General features: G+C 45.8%; 1 protein-coding gene across 2 annotated transcripts in view; it reads left to right on the top strand.

The window, feature by feature from the left end:
* Positions 1-23,432, top strand: part of LOC122921102 (synaptotagmin-A-like) — a 108,992-nt gene that overhangs the window by 31,463 nt on the left and 54,097 nt on the right. The window lies entirely within an intron of this gene.

The following is a 23,432-nucleotide window of genomic DNA, read 5'->3' as shown; positions in this document are numbered from 1 at the left end:
GCATTACATGTCAATGCCACTTAGTATTAATTGAGACTTGAAGGTAAAGGTGTTGCATTGGTGCTAGAGAGCCACATCATCCAGTGGTTATGTGCTACTTTCCTGGATTGCATTGTAGCAGCAAATACAAGTTCACAATGCATGTGGAAATTCACCAGGCGCACTACCTCCAAGGTTGTAGAAGGGTGTGCCATTTTCCAACGGCAAGCTATTACTTTCTTAGAAGCATTAAGAATGTGGGCCACAATCCAGCGAGCACAGGTAGGAATCTCTGCAAGGCCTATACAGAGGATTGCTAATTCCAGGGATAGTGATATCTGCAGATCCGTAACCTCCCTTATAATGTTGGAGATAGCCGACCAGAAGTTGTTAACAGACGGGCAGTGCCACCACATATGAGTTGGGGTACCTGGTTCCCCACACCCTCTCAAGCATAAGTGGGTATAATTTTGGATAAAGTGTGATAGTCTGTTTGTGGTCAAGTACCATCTTAGTTGGATTTTCCTATTTTGTTCTGTATGGCCAATTCATAGACCAGTATAGTGCAGCTTGCCACGAGGGCAGTGGGAACTCTTTTCCCAGGTCTGCCTCCCATTTGAGCATGAATTACTGTTTGATATCAGTATTAATCGCTACTAAGGTGGAGTACCAAATATAGGTTTGTACGTAGTGGGGAGTTAGCTGTAAAAAGCCTGTTCTTTTTTTTTTTTTTTAATCAGATCATTTTTTATTTTTCATATTCAAGAAAAAAAATATATAGCAATTAAACATACGACAGTATGAATGTACATGTCCAAAAAGTAAAAGTGGAATCCAGTCCATCCAAGAAATGAACCAAGAGGTAGCATGTACATAAAATACATCAAAACATATCAACTCCCTCCCCCCCCAAGTCACACCAGTGCAAACACAGCCAACAGTACTTCCTCTCATTGTAGCGCTCAGTGCCATCACAGACGGGACTACAACCATCACCGTGATCCTACAATCCTTTACATTGTTCATCCCAGCAGATTCCTCCACACATCAGCAAGGAGAAGTCGTCTAGAAGGTATACCTGGCGTTTGTACCCACGGACCCCAAATAGAATCACATTTTTTAATAGCATCCCTTTAAAAATAAACCCCTTTTTCCATTTCAATGAGCACATTTAAACGAGTAATAAATTCTTGTTTGGTAGGTACATCCGTACTAATCCAATACCTGGGCAAAAAGCCTGTTCAGTGGTTTAGCTTTATTCTGAAGTACCGATTGGGGCATTGTAGAGAAGAAGTGACGGATTTGCAGATATTGATGAAAAAGGGAGTTAGGTAGCTTAGAGTGTAGGGTTTCGAAGTCTACCATTGCTGAATTTACAAAAAGGCAACCTAATGTATCTATGCCACATTCCAACCATCTGGAGAGAGATAAAGTGGGTAGAGTTGAGCGAACACCTGGATGTTCGGGTTCGAGAAGTTCGGCCGAACATCCCGGAAATGTTCGGGTTCAGGATCCGAACCCGATCCGAACTTCGTCCCGAACCCGAACCCCATTGAAGTCAATGGGGACCCGAACTTTTCGGCACTAAAAAGGCTGTAAAACAGCCCAGGAAAGAGCTAGAGGGCTGCAAAAGGCAGCAACATGTAGGTAAATCCCCTGCAAACAAATGTGGATAGGGAAATGAATTAAAATAAAAATTAAATAAATAAAAATTAACCAAAATCAATTGGAGAGAGGTTCCATAGCAGAGAATCTGGCTTCACGTCACCCACCACTGGAACAGTCCATTCTCAGATATTTAGGCCCCGGCACCCAGGCAGAGGAGAGAGGTCCCGTAACAGAGAATCTGTCTTCATGTCAGCAGAGAATTAGTCTGCATGTCATAGCAGAGAATGAGGCTTCACGTCAGCCACCACTGCAACAGTCCATTGGCATATATTTAGGCCCAGCACACACACAGGCAGAGGAGAGAGGTCCCGTAACAGAGGATCTGGCTTCATGTCAGCAGAGAATCAGTCTTCATATCATAGCAGAGAATCAGGCTTCACGTCACCCACCACTGTAAGAGTCAATTTTCATAAATTTAGGCCCAGAACCCAGGCAGAGGAGAAAGGTCCCGTAACAGACAATCTGGCTTCATGTCAGCAGAGAATCAGTCTTCATATCATAGCAGAGAATCAGGCTTCACGTCACCCACCACTGTAAGAGTCAATTTTCATAAATTTAGGCCCAGAACCCAGGCAGAGGAGAAAGGTCCCGTAACAGACAATCTGGCTTCATGTCAGCAGAGAATCAGTCTTCATATCATAGCAGAGAATCAGGCTTCACGTCACCCACCACTGTAAGAGTCAATTTTCATAAATTTAGGCCCAGAACCCAGGCAGAGGAGAAAGGTCCCGTAACAGACAATCTGGCTTCATGTCAGCAGAGAATCAGTCTTCATATCATAGCAGAGAATCAGGCTTCACGTCACCCACCACTGTAAGAGTCAATTTTCATAAATTTAGGCCCAGAACCCAGGCAGAGGAGAAAGGTCCCGTAACAGACAATCTGGCTTCATGTCAGCAGAGAATCAGTCTTCATATCATAGCAGAGAATCAGGCTTCACGTCACCCACCACTGCAACAGTCCATTGGCATATATTTAGGCCTAGCACACAGGCAGAGCAGAGAGGTCCCGTAACAGACAATCTGGCTTCATGACAGCAGAGAATCAGTCTGCATGTCATAGCAGAGAATCAGGCTTCACGTCAGCCACCACTGCAACAGTCCATTGGCATATATTTAGGCCTAGCACACAGGCAGAGGAGAGGTTCATTCAACTTTGGGTAGCATCGCAATATAATGGTAAAATGAAAATAAAAATAGGATTGAATGAGGAAGTGCCCTGGAGTCCAATAATATATGGTTATGGGGAGGTAGTTAATGTCTAATCTGGACAAGGGACGGACAGGTCCTGTGGGATCCATGCCTGGTTCATTTTTATGAACGTCAGCTTGTCCACATTGGCTGTAGACAGGCGGCTGCGTTTGTCTGTAATGACGCCCCCTGCCGTGCTGAATACACGTTCAGACAAAACGCTGGCTGCCGGGCAGGCCAGCACCTCCAAGGCATAAAAGGCTAGCTCTGGCCACGTGGACAATTTAGAGACCCAGAAGTTGAATGGGGCCGAACCATCAGTCAGTACGTGGAGGGGTGTGCACACGTACTGTTCCACCATGTTAGTGAAATGTTGCCTCCTGCTAACACGTTGCGTATCAGGTGGTGGTGCAGTTAGCTGTGGCGTGTTGACAAAAGTTTTCCACATCTCTGCCATGCTAACCCTGCCCTCAGAGGAGCTGGCCGTGACACAGCTGCCTTGGCGACCTCTTGCTCCTCCTCTGCCTTGGCCTTGGGCTTCCACTTGTTCCCCTGTGACATTTGGGAATGCTCTCAGTAGCGCGTCTACCAACGTGCGCTTGTACTCGCGCATCTTCCTATCACGCTCCAGTGCAGGAAGTAAGGTGGGCACATTGTCTTTGTAGCGTGGATCCAGCAGGGTGGCAACCCAGTAGTCCGCACAGGTTAAAATGTGGGCAACTCTGCTGTCGTTGCGCAGGCACTGCAGCATGTAGTCGCTCATGTGTGCCAGGCTGCCCAGGGATAAGGACAAGCTGTCCTCTGTGGGAGGCGTATCGTCATCGTCCTGCCTTTCCCCCCAGCCACGCACCAGTGATGGACCCGAGCTGCGTTGGGTGCCACCCCGCTGTGACCATGCTTCATCCTCATCCTCCTCCACCTCCTCCTCATCCTCGTCCTCCTCGTCCTCCAGTAGTGGGCCCTGGCTGGCCACATTTGTACCTGGCCTCTGCTGTTGCCAAAAACCTCCCTCTGAGTCACTTCGAAGAGACTGGCCTGAAAGTGCTAAAAATGACCCCTCTTCCTCCTCCTCCTCCTCCTCCTCCTGGGCCACCTCCTCTTCCATCATCGCCCTAAGTGTTTTCTCAAGGAGACATAGAAGTGGTATTGTAACGCTGATAACGGTGTCATCGCCACTGGCCATGTTGGTGGAGTACTCGAAACAGCGCAACAGGGCACACAGGTCTCGCATGGAGGCCCAGTCATTGGTGGTGAAGTGGTGCTGTTCTGTAGTGCGACTGACCCGTGCGTGCTGCAGCTGAAACTCCACTATGGCCTGCTGCTGCTCGCACAGTCTGTCCAGCATGTGCAAGGTGGAGTTCCACCTGGTGGGCACGTCGCATATGAGGCGGTGAGCGGGAAGGCCGAAGTTACGCTGTAGCGCAGACAGGCGAGCAGCAGCAGGATGTGAACACCGGAAGCGCGAACAGACGGCCCGCACTTTATGCAGCAGCTCTGACATGTCGGGGTAGTTGTGAATGAACTTCTGCACCACCAAATTCAGCACATGCGCCAAGCAAGGGATGTGCGTCAAATTGGCTAGTCCCAGAGCTGCAACGAGATTTCGCCCATTATCACACACCACCAGGCCGGGCTTGAGGCTCACCGGCAGCAACCACTCGTCGGTCTGTTGTTCTATACCCCGCCACAACTCCTGTGCGGTGTGGGGCCTGTCCCCCAAACATATGAGTTTCAGAATGGCCTGCTGACGTTTACCCCGGGCTGTGCTGAAGTTGGTGGTGAAGGTGTGTGGCTGACTGGATGAGCAGGTGGAAGAAGAGGAGGAGGAAGCCGAGAAGGAGGAGGTGGCAACAGGAGGCAAAGAATGTTGCCCTGCGATCCTTGGCGGCGGAAGGACGTGCGCCAAACAGCTCTCCGCCTGGGGCCCAGCTGCCACTACATTTACCCAGTGTGCAGTTAGGGAGATATAGCGTCCCTGGCCGTGCTTACTGGTCCACGTATCTGTGGTTAGGTGGACCTTGCCACAGATGGCGTTGCGCAGTGCACACTTGATTTTATCGGATACTTGGTTGTGCAGGGAAGGCACGGCTCTCTTGGAGAAGTAGTGCCGGCTGGGAACAACATACTGTGGGACAGCAAGCGACATGAGCTGTTTGAAGCTGTCTGTGTCCACCAGCCTAAATGACAGCATTTCATAGGCCAGTAGTTGAGAAATGCTGGCATTCAGGGCCAGGGATCGAGGGTGGCTAGGTGGGAATTTACGCTTTCTATCAAATGTTTGTGAGATGGAGAGCTGAACGCTGGCGTGTGACATGGTTGAGACGCTTGGTGACGGAGGTGGTGGTGGTGGTGTTGGTGGTACATCCCCTGTTTGCTGGGCGGCAGGTGCCAACGTTCCTCCAGAGGCGGAGGAAGAGGCCGAGGCGGCAGCAGCAGAATAGGCCGAGGCGGCAGCAGCAGAAGAGGTAGCAGGGGGAGCCTGAGTGACTTCCTTGGTTTTAAGGTGTTTACTCCACTGCAGTTCATGCTTTGCATGCAGGTGCCTGGTCATGCAGGTTGTGCTCAGGTTCAGAACGTTAATGCCTCGCTTCAGGCTCTGATGGCACAGCGTGCAAACCACTCGGGTCTTGTCGTCAGCACATTGTTTGAAGAAGTGCCATGCCAGGGAACTCCTTGAAGCTGCCTTTGGGGTGCTCGGTCCCAGATGGCGGCGGTCAGTAGCAGGCGGAGTCTCTTGGCGGCGGGTGTTCTGCTTTTGCCCACTGCTCCCTCTTTTGCTACGCTGTTGGCTCGGTCTCACCACTGCCTCTTCCTCCGAACTGTGAAAGTCAGTGGCACGACCTTCATTCCATGTGGGGTCTAGGACCTCATCGTCCCCTGCATCGTCTTCCACCCAGTCTTGATCCCTGACCTCCTGTTCAGTCTGCACACTGCAGAAAGACGCAGCAGTTGGCACCTGTGTTTCGTCATCATCAGAGACATGCTGAGGTGGTATTCCCATGTCCTCATCATCAGGAAACATAAGTGGTTGTGCGTCAGTGCATTCTATGTCTTTCACCGCTGGGGAAGGGCTAGGTGGATGCCCTTGGGAAACCCTGCCAGCGGAGTCTTCAAACAGCATAAGAGACTGCTGCATAACTTGAGGCTGAGACAGTTTCCCTGGTATGCATGGGGGTGATGTGACAGACTGATGGGGTTGGTTTTCAGGCGCCATCTGTGCGCTTTCTGCAGAAGACTGGGTGGGAGATAATGTGAACGTGCTGGATCCACTGTCGGCCACCCAATTGACTAATGCCTGTACCTGCTCAGGCCTTACCATCCTTAGAACGGCATTGGGCCCCACCATATATCGCTGTAAATTCTGGCGGCTACTGGGACCTGAGGTAGTTGGTACACTAGGACGTGTGGATGTGGCAGAACGGCCACGTCCTCTCCCAGCACCAGAGGGTCCACTAACACCACCACGACCATGTCCACGTCCGCGTCCCTTACTAGATGTTTTTCTCATTGTTATGGTTCACCACAACAACAAATATATTATTTGGCCCAATGTATTGTATTCAAATTCAGCGGGATATAAATTTGAGGCCTAGTATTTAGGCGCTGGGTGACCGGTATGGATTTAGTGACAGAATTAGACTTGGAAATGCACAGAAGCGTGTGTGTGAAGTTATTCTGAATGACCCTATGTGCACCTTCAATATGATCTACCCTTTTAGGGATAGATTTCAAATAGCTCTGATATAGCAGAAACGACTAAATTATGAAATTGCTAAATTGGGAATTGTATTTCAACCCAGAACAAAAAATGTGCTTTGACGGACACTAAATAACTTTCCCAGCCACAACAGGACAGCGGTAACGAGAGATTTAGCGGGATATAAATTTGAGGCCTAGTATTTAGGCGCTGGGTGACAGGTATGGGTTTAGTGACAGAATTAGATTTGGAAATGCACAGTAGCGGGTGTGTGAAGTTATTCTGAATGACCCTATGTGCACCTTGAATATTATATACCCTTTTAGGGATAGATTTCAAATAGCTCTGATATAGCAGAAACCACTAAATTATGAAATTGCTAAATTGGGAATTGTATTTCAACCCAGAACAAGAAATGTGCTTGAACGGACACTAAATAACTCGCCCAGCTACAGCACTAAGGACAGATTTAGCGGGATATAAATTTGAGGCCTAGTATTTAGGCGCTGGGTGACAGGTATGGGTTTAGTGCCAGAATTAGACTTGGAAATACACAGTAGCGGGTGTGTGTGAAGTTATTCTGAATGACCCAATGTGCACCTTGAATATTATATACCCTTTTAGGGATAGATTTCAAATAGCTCTGATATAGCAGAAACCACTAAATTATGAAATTGCTAAATTGGGAATTGTATTTCAACCCAGAACAAGAAATGTGCTTGAACGGACACTAAATAACTCGCCCAGCTACAGCACTAAGGACAGATTTAGCGGGATATAAATTTGAGGCCTAGTATTTAGGCGCTGGGTGACAGGTATGGGTTTAGTGCCAGAATTAGACTTGGAAATACACAGTAGCGGGTGTGTGTGAAGTTATTCTGAATGACCCAATGTGCACCTTGAATATTATATACCCTTTTAGGGATAGATTTCAAATAGCTCTGATATAGCAGAAACCACTAAATTATGAAATTGCTAAATTGGGAATTGTATTTCAACCCAGAACAAGAAATGTGCTTGAACGGACACTAAATAACTCGCCCAGCTACAGCACTAAGGACAGATTTAGCGGGATATAAATTTGAGGCCTAGTATTTAGGCGCTGGGTGACAGGTATGGGTTTAGTGCCAGAATTAGACTTGGAAATACACAGTAGCGGGTGTGTGTGAAGTTATTCTGAATGACCCAATGTGCACCTTGAATATTATATACCCTTTTAGGGATAGATTTCAAATAGCTCTGATATAGCAGAAACCACTAAATTATGAAATTGCTAAATTGGGAATTGTATTTCAACCCAGAACAAGAAATGTGCTTGAACGGACACTAAATAACTCGCCCAGCTACAGCACTAAGGACAGATTTAGCGGGATATAAATTTGAGGCCTAGTATTTAGGCGCTGGGTGACCGGTATGGGTTTAGTGCCAGAATTAGACTTGGAAATACACAGTAGCGGGTGTGTGTGAAGTTATTCTGAATGACCCAATGTGCACCTTGAATATTATATACCCTTTTAGGGATAGATTTCAAATAGCTCTGATATAGCAGAAACCACTAAATTATGAAATTGCTAAATTGGGAATTGTATTTCAACCCAGAACAAGAAATGTGCTTGAACGGACACTAAATAACTCGCCCAGCTACAGCACTAAGGACAGATTTAGCGGGATATAAATTTGAGGCCTAGTATTTAGGCGCTGGGTGACAGGTATGGGTTTAGTGCCAGAATTAGACTTGGAAATATACAGTAGCGGGTGTGTGTGAAGTTATTCTGAATGACCCAATGTGCACCTTGAATATTATATACCCTTTTAGGGATAGATTTCAAATAGCTCTGATATAGCAGAAACCACTAAATTATGAAATTGCTAAATTGGGAATTGTATTTCAACCCAGAACAAGAAATGTGCTTGAACGGACACTAAATAACTCGCCCAGCTACAGCACTAAGGACAGATTTAGTGGGATATAAATTTGAGACCTAGTATTTAGGCGCTGGGTGACAGGTATGGGTTTAGTGCCAGAATTAGACTTGGAAATACACAGTAGCGGGTGTGTGTGAAGTTATTCTGAATGACCCAATGTGCACCTTGAATATTATATACCCTTTTAGGGATAGATTTCAAATAGCTCTGATATAGCAGAAACCACTAAATTATGAAATTGCTAAATTGGGAATTGTATTTCAACCCAGAACAAGAAATGTGCTTGAACGGACACTAAATAACTCGCCCAGCTACAGCACTAGGGACAGATTTAGCTGGATATAAATTTGAGGCCTAGTATTTAGGCGCTGGGTGACCGGTATGGATTTAGTGACAGAATTAGACTTGGAAATGCACAGAAGCGTGTGTGTGAAGTTATTCTGAATGACCCAATGTGCACCTTGAATATTATATACCCTTTTAGGGATAGATTTCAAATAGCTCTGATATAGCAGAAACCACTAAATTATGAAATTGCTAAATTGGGAATTGTATTTCAACCCAGAACAAGAAATGTGCTTGAACGGACACTAAATAACTCGCCCAGCTACAGCACTAAGGACAGATTTAGCGGGATATAAATTTGAGGCCTAGTATTTAGGCGCTGGGTGACAGGTATGGGTTTAGTGCCAGAATTAGACTTGGAAATACACAGTAGCGGGTGTGTGTGAAGTTATTCTGAATGACCCAATGTGCACCTTGAATATTATATACCCTTTTAGGGATAGATTTCAAATAGCTCTGATATAGCAGAAACCACTAAATTATGAAATTGCTAAATTGGGAATTGTATTTCAACCCAGAACAAGAAATGTGCTTGAACGGACACTAAATAACTCGCCCAGCTACAGCACTAAGGACAGATTTAGCGGGATATAAATTTGAGGCCTAGTATTTAGGCGCTGGGTGACAGGTATGGGTTTAGTGCCAGAATTAGACTTGGAAATACACAGTAGCGGGTGTGTGTGAAGTTATTCTGAATGACCCAATGTGCACCTTGAATATTATATACCCTTTTAGGGATAGATTTCAAATAGCTCTGATATAGCAGAAACCACTAAATTATGAAATTGCTAAATTGGGAATTGTATTTCAACCCAGAACAAGAAATGTGCTTGAACGGACACTAAATAACTCGCCCAGCTACAGCACTAAGGACAGATTTAGCGGGATATAAATTTGAGGCCTAGTATTTAGGCGCTGGGTGACAGGTATGGGTTTAGTGCCAGAATTAGACTTGGAAATACACAGTAGCGGGTGTGTGTGAAGTTATTCTGAATGACCCAATGTGCACCTTGAATATTATATACCCTTTTAGGGATAGATTTCAAATAGCTCTGATATAGCAGAAACCACTAAATTATGAAATTGCTAAATTGGGAATTGTATTTCAACCCAGAACAAGAAATGTGCTTGAACGGACACTAAATAACTCGCCCAGCTACAGCACTAGGGACAGATTTAGCTGGATATAAATTTGAGGCCTAGTATTTAGGCGCTGCGTGACAGGTATGGGTTTAGTGACAGAATTAGACTTGGAAATACACAGTAGCGGGTGTGTGTGAAGTTATTCTGAATGACCCAATGTGCACCTTGAATATTATATACCCTTTTAGGGATAGATTTCAAATAGCTCTGATATAGCAGAAACCACTAAATTATGAAATTGCTAAATTGGGAATTGTATTTCAACCCAGAACAAGAAATGTGCTTGAACGGACACTAAATAACTCGCCCAGCTACAGCACTAGGGACAGATTTAGCTGGATATAAATTTGAGGCCTAGTATTTAGGCGCTGGGTGACCGGTATGGATTTAGTGACAGAATTAGACTGGGATATGGCCAAAAAATAAACAGACTATTGCTGGTTAAATGCACTTGGTGTGACAGCTTCACCCTGATGTAGGCTTTAGCCAAAAAACAACCACACCATTGAGGGTTAAATGCACTTGGTGACAGGCGCAGCTTGCCCCTGATTTTGTATATGGCCAAAAAATGAACAGACTATTGCTGGTTAAATGCACTTGGTGTGACAGCTTCACCCTGATGTAGGCTTTAGCCAAAAAACAACCACACCATTGAGGGTTAAATGCACTTGGTCGCAGCTTGTGCTGGCGCACCACAAGACACAAAATGGCCGCCGATCACCCCAGAAAAATGTGACTGACAAACGGTCTGTGCAGCCTAAAAACAGTGAGCAATTGAGGATCAGCAGCTCAATGATCCACAGCTGCAGATCGATCAGTTAATCAAGTCCTTTGGAGGAGTTAATCTGCCTAATCTCGCCCTACTGTCGCAGCCGCAACCTCTCCCTACGCTAATCAGAGCAGAGTGACGGGCGGCGCTATGTGACTCCAGCTTAAATAGAGGCTGGGTCACATGGTGCTCTGGCCAATCACAGCCATGCCAATAGTAGGCATGGCTGTGATGGCCTCTTGGGGCAAGTAGTATGACGCTTGTTGATTGGCTGCTTTGCAGCCTTTCAAAAAGCGCCAAGAAAGCGTCACAAAAGCGCGAAGAAAGCGACGAACACCGAACCCGAACCCGGACTTTTACGAAAATGTCCGGGTTCGGGTCCGTGTCACGGACACCCCAAAATTCGGTACGAACCCGAACTATACAGTTCGAGTTCGCTCATCCCTAAAAGTGGGGATGTGATGTTCAAGAACTGTAATGGGAAAATTGAGGGCATCTAGGTGTATACAGTCTGTAGATTTGAGTAAGCGAGCCCAAGCAAAGAAAGTGGCCTGCATAGTACCCAGATGCAAATCAGGACTGTGCGGGCTTAGCCCATAGGCAGCCAGTAGCAATTTCAGAGATTTCCGTCTAGTGAAATTCTGCTTAATGTGTAACCATTGGTGCGGCGCTGGAGGTAACCACCATTCTGTAGCTTGGTTTAGCAGGTTGGCAATGTAATAGCTATATAAATCCGGGACACCCAGTCCTCCCAAACGGAGAGGGGGGTGTAGTGCTTTTTTGGCAACTCTAGGCCGAGAGTTGCTCCATATAAAACGGAGCATGTCCTCCTGCAATTGTGTGATCAGCTGTTTAGGGATCTTAAGAGGATTTTTAAATGTATTTTTGGTAATATGAGCATTTTTACTGCATTTATTCTTGCAGTCCAGGATAGCTGCACTGATTGTATTTAGCATAATATTTTTGCAAATCTACTCTTCGGCTTCTAAAGTTAGACACCACCAAATCTTTAACCGATGGTGTCAATTCTATACCTAAGTAGGACAGTGAGTGTTCGGCCCAATTATATTGGAATTGTCTTTGAATGACAATAACATGAGAGCGTTCACCTACAAGGATACCAGATATCTCCGAGCAAGAGCAGAGAAGTTCCGCTAGTGGTTCCATGACCATGGTGAAGATAAGGGGTGATTTCAGGCATCCTTGCCTTGTGCCGTTAGTGATTGGGAAAGCCTCGGATAGGTATCCAGAGGCCAGAACCCTGGCAGAAGGCTTAGTGTATAGACCGGAAACAGCTGTCAATATATGGCCCGTGAACCCGAATTTCTGTAGCACCTGGTCGAGGAACCCCCAGTGGACTCTATCAAACGCTTTCTTAGCGTCTAAGGAGACAAAGACTGTGGGGGTCCTGGACCATTCTGCTACCTGCAGCAGATTTATCATACGCCTAGTGCTGTCCCTACATTGCCTGCCAGGTACGAAACCTACCTGGTCAGTGGCAATCGGGGAGGGCAAGAATGCTTTGATCCTGGTAGCCAGCTGTTTAGCAAATATTTTTAAGTTGGCATTTAATAATGAGATCGGTCTAAAATTTGCTGGTGTAGTTGGGGCTTCACTGGTTTGGGCAGAATAACAACTGTGGCAGAGAGCATGTCAGGGGGTATGTAGCCAGAGGTCATAAAGCCATTAAATAACTTCTCCATACAAGAAAGGAGGATTGGGTGAATTATTTTTATAATATTCTGCCGTAAATCCATCAGGATTGCTGGGGTGGCTTTTATAATCCTCAATATTTCTGTTTTCGTGATTGGCTTATTTAAGTAGTCTAAAGCTGCTGGGGATAGTGTAGGTAGCGAGAGTGTGTCCAGGAAAGATGCTATGGCAGCTGAGAGGGTTGAGGGGTACTGTCATCTTGGTTCAGATTGTACAGCGAGGAATAGTACTCTGCAAAGGCATTGGCGATTTCTTGTGGATGGGTGACCACTGAGTTGGCAAAGTGCAGTCTGTCTATTCTAACATCTGCTTGCTTACGGTTTAACCTACGGGCTAGCACCTGCCCCTGCTCTATCTCCCATGTGATAGAAATTAGTCTTGAGGCATCTCAGGCCAAGTTCATGTCGGTAGAGGAGCAAGGATCTTAAATGCAGCCTACAACCTTGCAACTCAGCTAAGGATAAGGGAGTTTGGTGTAATTTGTGCCTCTGTTCTGTGGATTGTAAGTGCAGTAAGGCATCCCGCACTGCCAGCTCTCTGCTTTTCTTCAGACTTGCAGCAGAATACCCCTCATATAGGCTTTGTGTGTAAGCCACAGGGTGTTAGTAGATACCTCTATGGTGTTGTTAAAGCTTATAAATTCCTTCAACCTGCCAATGTACTACTCAACCCTCTTAGCATATTTGAGCAGATAGGGATTCAATTTCCATTGTGGGGCAGGGGGGTTGGAAAGGCCATTATCAAGTGCACAGGCGCATGGTCAGACCACGTGGAAAGCCTTTTGACACTAAGAAGTTATCAATACGGGATTGAGACAAGTGAACCGAAGAGATGAATGTGTAATCGCGCTCTCCCCCGTGTTGACACCTCCAGATATCATAAGGTAATTCATTAAGCATCACTTAAAAGGTCAATACGATGGCTACTTTGTGTTGAGCGGTAATCAAGATCCGTATTAACTGGCATATTAAAGTCACCTCCCATGATTACTTCTCCTATAGCTACTTTTTTTAATAGTTTTTTTTTTATAGTTTTTTTTTTTTTTTTTACAAAAGACTAGCTGTCGGACATTAGGAACGTACACCGAGACCAATGTATACAATAGCCTATCAATTTCACATGTTAGTATGACATATCTACCGGTGAAGTCAGTCATACACTGTTTCATGGTAAATGCAACAGAAGTTTTAACACAAATGAAGACCCCTGACTTCCTCTTCCTAACAGAGTGAACTGTCACCGGGAATCTACGATGCACGCATCTATGCACATCCGTCGCCAACAAATGTGACTCCTGTATAAAGGCTACATCACATTTGGATTTCACTAGCTCAGAGCATAGCTTTAACCCCATGGCATGTAGTTATAGTCCCTCTGTGCAAGTGGGCATTCCCCATCTACATTTAAAGACAAAGGTGAGGTCTGGCGTGGTTTGCCACACGTTTCGGCAGCGACTTTCTCAGGAACAAACTTGTATAAAAGGAAAAAAAACAAAAAGAACAAAGGAAAAATGGCGGACAACAGGTAGCCAACATGGCAAAAAGCCCATTCAGGTCGGTCCAACCTTAGTGGTCGATAAAGTAATGAGGTAGTGGGGCAGAAGCAGGGGCGGATTGGTCATAGACAGGGCCGGTGCAAGGATTTTTGCCAACACAAGCAAAGCTACATTTTGGTGCCCCCCCCCGCTTCTCCTCTCTGTGGTCCTGGTATCTTCTCTCTGCTTCAGACATTGGCTGGTTTAAGGACCATATTTTTCGCCCTCTAAGACACACCTAGGTTTTAGAGGAGGATAATAAGAAAAAAATATTTTCCATTACACCTCAGGTCAGATCAGCAATAAGACCCCAATGTTAATCAGACCTCAGCTCACAGCCCCAATCAGACCCCAAATGTTAATCAGACCTCAGATCAGACCCCCATGTCACATTTCTCCCCCTCCATGTCACATTTTTCCGCCCTCCCCAGGGTGCGCCCTAAGGCGGCCGCTTGGTCTGCCTTATGGTAGCACCGGCCCTGGTCATAGACCTTACAGGGAAGTTTCCCAGTGGGCTGATCCCCAGGGGGCCGCCTGGGCCCTCCTCATAGCTGGCCAGTGGAAGTTTTTGGGGATGTATTTTGTGCTGCTGGCAGTACTTTGTGGTGGACTGTGGCATTTGGCTCTGTTGGGGTGGTATAATATGCCACAATATAGTATTTCTGGCCCTGCCTTCCCTCAATTTGAACCCAACTACAAAACGGGGCCACTTTTAGTATTTTTCCCAGGGCCACTTTATGTTCCCAGTCTGCCCCTGGGCAGGAGAGGATCATCTTTGCCATGGACAGACACATTTATGCCTGGTTCTTACATTCCCCAGAGAGTACAGAACAACTCACAGTTTAAGCAGTGTCCCAGTCTGGGATGATCTTGTCAGGTCGATTGACAGCCTCGTCCACCAGTTGAACTTCCTTGGTATGAAGACCCCATCTTTGCAGCTTGCTGCAACTTGAGCACATGGGAGCTACCGTTAAATGAGAACACAAGCTTCACTGGGAACCCCCAACAGTATTTTACATGAATTTTAGTGGGAGGGCATATTCCTTTCGCTTGGCCAGGGTTGCCGTGGAAAGATCTGGGTAGACAGAGATACATTTGAAGACATCTGTAGGCGTTGGATTCTGTCTTAGGGCCCGGAGAAATGAGTCCTTAAAGGGATTCTGTCATCAGAATTTAGGCCTATAAGCTAAACATATGGCGAGGTCCCTACTAATACAGAATCCTAAAGTGACATTATCTAATGCGCCTGTGGCTCTATAATCATATAATACAGGTTTATATAACCTGTCACTCACGTCACAAATGTGTCCAAGGGGACATCTCATGATGCAGGGTGCCCGGCTGCAGCCATCTCCTTTCGGTGCCCAGCGCCACCCTCTGAATTGAAATCGCCACCCTCCCTTTCATTAGAGCCGCCTCCTCAGCCAGATTGCACGGGCGCATCAGGTTCTGTATTAGTAGGGACCTCGCCATATGTTTAGCTTATAGGCCTAAATTCTGATGACAGAATCCCTTTAATCGTGTAGAAGTGAATCCTCGCTATTACATCTCGATACATATATTACATCTCAATATATATGTGTCAGGTACAAGGTATAAAAGATGCATTGGGTACAGATATATATGGACGGTCATATATTCTGTAGAAAACATAGGCTACAACAGCATCTCCAAACAATTACTATTTTATTCCAAACTCCATGGCACGGTGTACAATAAAATGCAATGTTTTGGCTACATCTAGCCTTTGTCAAGCATACAATACAAGTGATAATACCCACATATAAATAGTTAAAAACATGCACTCCCACAATGTTATTTACCCAATCAAGAAAATAATCGATGAAGGGGATCTATTCAAAGCCAATAGAAATGGAGTCACACAGCCGTACCTACTTAATGTGTATACGCCTCTCTGGCTCACCTGTGTAGGCTTCTGTGCATGTCCAAATACGTGGATTGTCTGCGACAGTGCAAAGGCTAATCAAATCTCGCGGGCTTGAATCAGCGGTGTCACCAGCCAATGAGGGACGTGCAGGTCACGTGACCGACAATCGTGATCACATGACCGCTGTTTGTGTATATGCTATTAATAGCCACGCTGTAATGCTGTCACAAACTGTCACGGAAAATGCATATCTTCATGAGCGGGACCACAGAGTATACTAGGAACTTGCCCACTATCACGAGGAGGGATGGTCAAATGTTATAGGCTGTAATGATGATTTAGTTCTTTTTTTCTAAGCACAGCGTCTGTCTCCACCCCTACGTAAAGCGTATTTTGTGGAGGCAGGACACTCTGCCAATCAATTGCGCTTTAGGGTTATAGACAGTGTGGGCGCTTTACGTAGGGGTGGAGACAGAGAACCTGTGCTTAGAAAAAAAGAACTAAAAATCTTGAGTTCAATGTTGCAGGGATCAGATAGGCCTTCATCCGTCACAAGTATTGATACATATGTTTTTACATTGGATATTTATGTGCACCCCCTGGTGAAATCCCTGTATTGATTGAGGTATATCTATGTAATGGTCCCTATGCCCGATTAATGTGGGCCATCTTAAATATAGGATTATTGTGCCAATCATCATTACAGCTTATAACATTTGACCATCCCTCCTCGTGATAGTGGGCAAGTTCCTAGTATACTCTGTGGCCCCGCTCATGAAGATATGTATTTTCCGTGACAGTTTGTGACAGCATCACAGCGTGGCTATTAACAGCATATACACAAACAGCGGTCATGTGATCGCGATTGTCGGTCATGTGACCTGCACGTCGGCTATGACGTCGCCAGTGCGGGCGTCCCTCATTGGCTGGTGATGCTGCTGGTTCAAGCCCGCGAGATTTGATTAGCCTTCGCACTGTCGCGGACAATCAACGTATATGGACATGCGCAGTTACTTGACAGGCACGTCGAGGCCTGTACAACCGTGATGATGGGAAGCCTACACAGGTGAGCCAGAGAGGCGTATACACATTAAGTAGGTACGGCTGTGTGACTCCATTTCTATTGGCTTTGAATAGATCCCCTCCATCGATTCTTTTCTTGATTGGGTGAATAACATTGTGGGAGTGCACGTTTTTAACTATTTATATGTGGGTATTATCACTTGTATTGTATGCTTGACAAAGGCTAGATGTAGCCAAAACGTTGCATTTTATTGTACACAATGCCATGGAGTTTAGAATAAAAAGGTACCGTAATTGTTTGGAGATGCTGCTGTAGCCTATGTTTTCTACTGCCTTAAACTTGACCGCCTTGGATCTGGGGTCTTTAGCTCAGCTGTTTTAAGCTCTGGAAAGCCGATTTGAGTGCTGCTCCTGCCCTTCATTTTTTTGGTCATATATTCTGGTCACTGTGTGAAAAACGTGAGATATTGGGGGTTGTAGTTAAGGTTAGGGTCAGTCTTAGGGTTTAGTATTAGGGTTAGTATATTAGGGCCAGTATTAGGGTTAAGGTCAATTTTATGGTTGAGATTAGTGTTAAGGTGAATATTAGTATTAGGGTCTTTATTAGGGGTCAGTATTAGGGTTAGGGGCCAGTATTAGGGTCAGTATTTGAGTCGGGGTCAGTATTAGAGTTAGGGCACATGGAGAGAAAAGGAGAGGACAGTCTCTACTCACCTGTCTTGATGCATTCCCACGATGCAGCGATGTCAACTCGGCCTCTTCTGGCGGTTGTTCTCCTGTGGAACGTCGAAGGCACCACAACTTCATTGTGCCACCTACATCACATCGACGTGCCGGGAATGGTGGGCCATTGAACCAGTGGTTCCATTGTTTGGCTACCGCTGCCGCATGCTCAATTGTATCTGCATCCAGTGGATGCAGATACAATTGAGTTCAAGGGCTGCAGAAACCTAAATATCTGATGCTGTGGACTGGCCCGGGGGCATATGCCCCCCTGGCCCAGCCCGCCCCAGGGGGTCACTTTTTGGGAGTTTCCACTGTTGTGGTATCTCAGGGTGTCTTCAAATGTAACTTGGTGCCCGAAAACCATTCGTCAAAACCTGCACTCCAAAAACAATATTGTGTGCCTTCCCTTCTGCACTCTGCCGTGTGCCCATACAGCAGTTTACAACCACATAAGGCTTGTTTCTGTAAACTGCAAAATGAAGGTAATAAATATTGAGGGTTGTTTTGCTGTTAAACCTTGCTGTGCTACAGGAAAAATTTATTAAAATGGAAAATCTGCACGAATAGTGACATTTTAAAATTTCACCTCCATTTTCCTTTAAAGGGTTTCTACCATCAGAATTTGTGTTATGTAGCTGACTGACATTAGAGATGCGCTAATGTCAGCACTACATAACAGTATGTTTATTACATTTGTCCCTGCAGCCGTTCTGCTAAAATACACACTTTTACAATATGCTAATGAGCCTCTAGGTGTTATGTGTGCGTAGATTCAGCACCTAGAGGCTCGGTCAACAATGTATCCTTCCCAGGTCCTCCATTCTGCCCTCCCCGCTCCTCTTCATTGATGTCCATGCGTTGTTGAGGAAATACCGCACCTGCGCCATTCACTTCTGTATTTGGCGCAGGCGCAGTGAGGGAAGGCCGCGCTCCTGGTGCCGGCTTCCTCACTGCGCCTGCGCCGACTACGTTACAGTGAGGAAGCCGGCACCAGGAGCGTCACTCCTGTGCCGAATACAGAAGTGAACGGCGCAGGCGCGGGATTTTCTCAACAATGCATGAAACTTGGACATCATTGAAGAGGAGCGGGGCGGGCAGAACGGAGGACCTGGGCGGGATATTGGTTAGTAGACCGAGCCTCTAGGTGCTAAATCTGCGCCCACATAGCACCAACGTTATTACCACATAGTGAGACGTGGCAGATTGGAAAAATAGGGCTCGTTTATTAAGGCCAAAACTGTCTGCAGAGGGTTAAACTAATAGGTTTATTATGGTAAGTTAAATGTTTACCCAGCAAATATTTCATTGGTTTTACATGAACCAGGCATGGCAAATGCTCTCGACAGAAGTATAGCTTTTGTTATGCAAATCTTTTTATCACCTTTTCTAAAATTCTCATGCTTTATGTATTAATCTACTCTTACAAGGATTAGACTCTATGTACACCTTTTAAAGCCTAATGATTTAAATCCTCTGTGTTAAGCAAAGTTATTTGGTGTACTCCCATGACTGATCTCCAGATCCTTGTTGTAGGTGAATATACAGTATTATGCAATACAAATATTTTAATCGGGAAAATCATCTTAAGTATTGCATGCACTTCTTATTCTAGGTTCATATCTTCGTTTTGTAACTGCAGTAGTCTGTTCTGGCAAAGGAACAGACTACTGGAGTTACCATCAGAGGCATGCCAAGGGGGGAAAGTCCGCCCTAGGTGCCAGCTGTCAGGGTGGTGCCGGATGCAATGAGTGCTTCCATTAATAAAGATGGAGGAGCTCATTGCTAGAGCACCAGGAAGCTGTTGGTCCATTCACTTATTGACCTCTCAGCTCTCTGCGCTCCTTCTCTCTTCCAGGCTGCCTGCTTCACCATTCAGCTCTTCAGGCACATATCACACTGCCAGACTGTGTAGGACAGGGTTTCTCAACTCCGGTCCTCGGGACCCACCTACCGGTCAGGATTTTAGAATATCCCACAGAATGAATACCGGTGGTAAGTCCTGATGCATGGACACTAATTATATCACCTGCTAAATACTAAGGAAATCCTGAAAACATGACTGGTAGGCGGGTCCCGAGGACTGGAGTTGAAAAACCCTGGTGTAGGAGGAGCCTGCAGGCCAGGAATCTGTTCCTACAGGGGAGTGCTCGAGGTGATCTCATCTTCAGGAACGTTACTAGGTGAGTAGTTACTGTTTGTTTTTGGTTTTTCTGTTTTTTTAGTTAACATTGAGGGGGCACAATGTGGGCATGACTACTGTGAGGGGACACAATGTGGGCATAACCAGCATGAGGGTGCATAGAGAGGGCATAACTACTATGAGAGGGAACAATGAAGGCATAACTACTGTGAAGGGGGGCACAATGAAGGAATAACTACTGTGAGGCGGCACAATGAGGGCTTAACCACTGTGAGGGGGGGAACAATGAGGGCTTAACTACTGTGAGGGGGGGGCACAATGAGGGCTTAACTACTGTGAGGGTGGGCACAATGAAGGGATAACACTGTTCACAGACCAGAACTGCACCAGAGGCAAGATTGCTGCCCACCGCCGTAATCATGTATAAGCAACAAAACAAAAATATACAACCATAAAATAAAAAACATTAGAAAATTATGTTTCAGTATCTGCCTTTTTAATAGAGGTGATTTCCCTTTAATTCTAGTAGCTGTGGTTTTCTCCAGATGACTCCTGCAGAGTTTTCTCAGAAAGCCAGTGTCTCTGGGCAACATTGGGCATTCAAACCCTATTCTAATCTTCCAGGTACCAATACTGTGCTCTGCTTACTAAGGAAAGGTCATAGGCAAACAGCATATTTATTGCTATATGGAGCTTTTCATGATAACAGAATGCCATCTGTGCTGTATACGTCATTGCTATATAATAGAACTAGACCGAAAACTAATCTGCATCACAAGTACACAGTGGAAATTTATAGAACCTAGGTAGTACATGAACTCGACTAATACCATATATGCGTGTTGCCACCCATGCATTTCCTTTGCAGTGGCCACTACAGGAGAAATGTAGTATTACATGGCTACCATTCAGATGCATAGCTGCCCGTGTAATATGCTCAAGTCCAGCAAAACAAGAGCCTTTTTAATAGAGAATCACTCCAACAGAAAGTAGAGCACGAGTAGGGTGGTAGATGGAGATGTATGGAGGTGGCGCACTGTGGAGAGCTGTGTGGGTGAGAAGTTTGAGTTGTATTCTGTGGTGGATGGGCAACCAGTGAAGTGACTGTCACAGGCTAGTCGCATCACTATAGCAGGTGGATAGATAGATGAGCCTGGCTGCAGCATTTAGAACAGACTGAATTGGGGAGAGCTTAGTGACAGGGAACCTGATTAGTAATCCGTTGCAGTATTCAAGACAAGAATAAATCAAGGCAGCAACAAGAGTTTTTGCCATTTCTACTGTAAGAAAAGGGCGGATTCTGGAGATATTCGGAGGTGCAGACGACAAGAGCGTGCTTGGATATGGGGAACAAAGGCAAGATCCGAGTCAAACGTGGCCCCAAGACAGTGGCCGTGTTGCACAGGAGTTATGATAGTGCTGCAGACCGAAATTGAAATATCAAGTTTAGGTGGGTTAGTAGATGGGGGAAAGACAAGAAGTTCCGTTTTAGATACGGAGAGGAAATTATGTTAGAAGCAGCTGCCAGACAATTACTGGTGCTTTGGAGTAAAGCAGTGGTGATGTCAGGGGATGAAGTCATTGGCGTACATAGAGATGTAAGGGCCCCATAGCAAGGATCAAACCAGGTTTCTGCATAAATCTCTTTCAATGACCCTTGGGCCACTTTTTCCATTGCCTTGTTTGCTTCAAGTTGTTTCTTTAGAGGGTAGAGTCTGGACAAAGTTCTCACGCCCAGTAGAAGAAGAGATTATCCCAACTGGGCCCCCTCTTGCCCTGGGCCCCATAGCAGTCGCATGGTCTGCCGCTATGGTAGTGACGCCCCTGGATGAAGTGTATAGTTGGGTTTTGTCAGCAAAGAGATGGTACCGAAAGCCAAATCTACTTATAGTTTGTGTGATGGGAGCTGTGTAGAGGGAAAAGAGTAGAGGACCTAGTACTGAACCCTGAGAAAGGCCAACATTAAGAGGAAGAGGAGAAGAAGAACCACTGAATGATACACTAAAGGGGGGAACAGTGTCCTTTAGGTCAATTGAGTAGATCATTGTAAGGAGGCGTTTGTGTATATATTTTCCTTAGTTACTGAAATAATCCCCTATACGCTTTGAACAGAAAGAACTGCAGAAGTGAAATGCGTATATATTTTTCTTGTAGTACTGAAAAAGATACTAAGACATAAGGCTCTAAAGGCTTTTCAACATAAGACTTGCAGCTCAATAACAAAAAGCTGGAATGACTGTCTAATGACTATTTGGATGCCCAAATAATGGTTCCCTGCACTTGTAAATCACTTTCTTATCAATGTCCCTAGCGCCTTCTGACGTTTCTCCCTGCACTAATCGTTTTTCGAATAGCTGTCTCTAGCGCCTTCACATGTCTGTCCCTGTACTCTGAACGCTGGAAAATGTCTGACTGTAAGATGGCCGACGTATTTATAGGGCATCACAGGGCTTGCTGGCTGCTGATTGGCTGCATGCAGGCATCTCAATCTTGGTGATACCACCTTCCCAGAGTTCCTTGCCCCATGTCCTCACACGTGTAGCCAAGCACGAGGAAATTTGCATTCTTTGCAAATCTCATTTTTCCTGAAATTCTAAACTACGTCCACTTCATCAGCTTCGATTCGCTCATCTCTAGTCTACGGTATCAAACACTACAGAGATATCCAGAAGAATCAGTAGAGAATAATCACAATTTCTTTTTGCTGTTAGGTGATCGTTAGACACTTTTTAGTAAGGGCAGTTTCTGTAGAGTGGAGAGGGCAAAAGGCAGACTTTAAGGGGTCAAGAAGAGAGTTTGTAGAGAGATAGCTTATTAAGCGAGAGTAGACAAGACGTTCAAGGAGTTAGTTAGTCCAACGGAGTTAAATGGTACAAATTAATTTCAAGATACAGGCCTGATCAATTTGGCACATCTAATAGCTGTCCGTGCACCAAATATTCATGCCGCCGTCCATCTTGTGCTGTTACTGCCACTGCTGTTGCCCCCCACCCTCACCACTCTATGACCTGGCCACTATGTCGACTCCTCATGCATTTGCCACCCTCACCACTCTGTGACTGGGCCACTATGTTGACTCCTCATGAGTTTGTCACCCTCACCACTCTGTGACTGACCACTATGTTGACTTCTCATGTGGTTGCCACCCTTCCTATATTGTAACTGGGCCACTGTGTTGACTCCTCATGCGTTTTCGATACCCATTTGATACATTTGTCCGATATCGACCTCAATACCGGTATTTGACATTTTTCGATACTAGGATGCGCTACTGCGCAGTCTAGTATCACAGAGCATGGAGCGTATCCGCACGCTCCGTGTTCTCCTCAGCAGCACAGGGAAGGAGTCACTCTCTCCCTCCCCCTGTGCCGCCGCTGCCAGCAATGAGGAGAGAGAGAGGGGCGGAGGAGGAGAGGGCGCACTGCGCCACCAATGAAAGTGAACGTTTAATACAAATGCAGGAGGCTGGGTGCAGAATTGCATACACGTCGCCCAGCCTCTATAAAAGGAAGCTGCGATCAGTGGCAGTTAACCCCGGTCGCAGCTTGCTGTCATAGAGGCTGAGTTACGGCTATGTGATTCTGCTGCCTGTACCCAGCCTCCAGCATTAAACATTATTTATCATTGATGGCGCAGTGCGCCCTCCCCCCCTCCCTCCTCCCGAGTATTAAATCATTGGTGGCGCAGTATG

The sequence above is a fragment of the Bufo gargarizans genome, chromosome 10 (genome assembly GCF_014858855.1).
Source record: "Bufo gargarizans isolate SCDJY-AF-19 chromosome 10, ASM1485885v1, whole genome shotgun sequence".
In the NCBI taxonomy this organism is placed as follows: domain Eukaryota; kingdom Metazoa; phylum Chordata; class Amphibia; order Anura; family Bufonidae; genus Bufo; species Bufo gargarizans.
The sequence above is the reverse complement of the archived record's forward strand: the minus strand, read 5'-3'. Positions and strand labels throughout refer to the sequence as shown.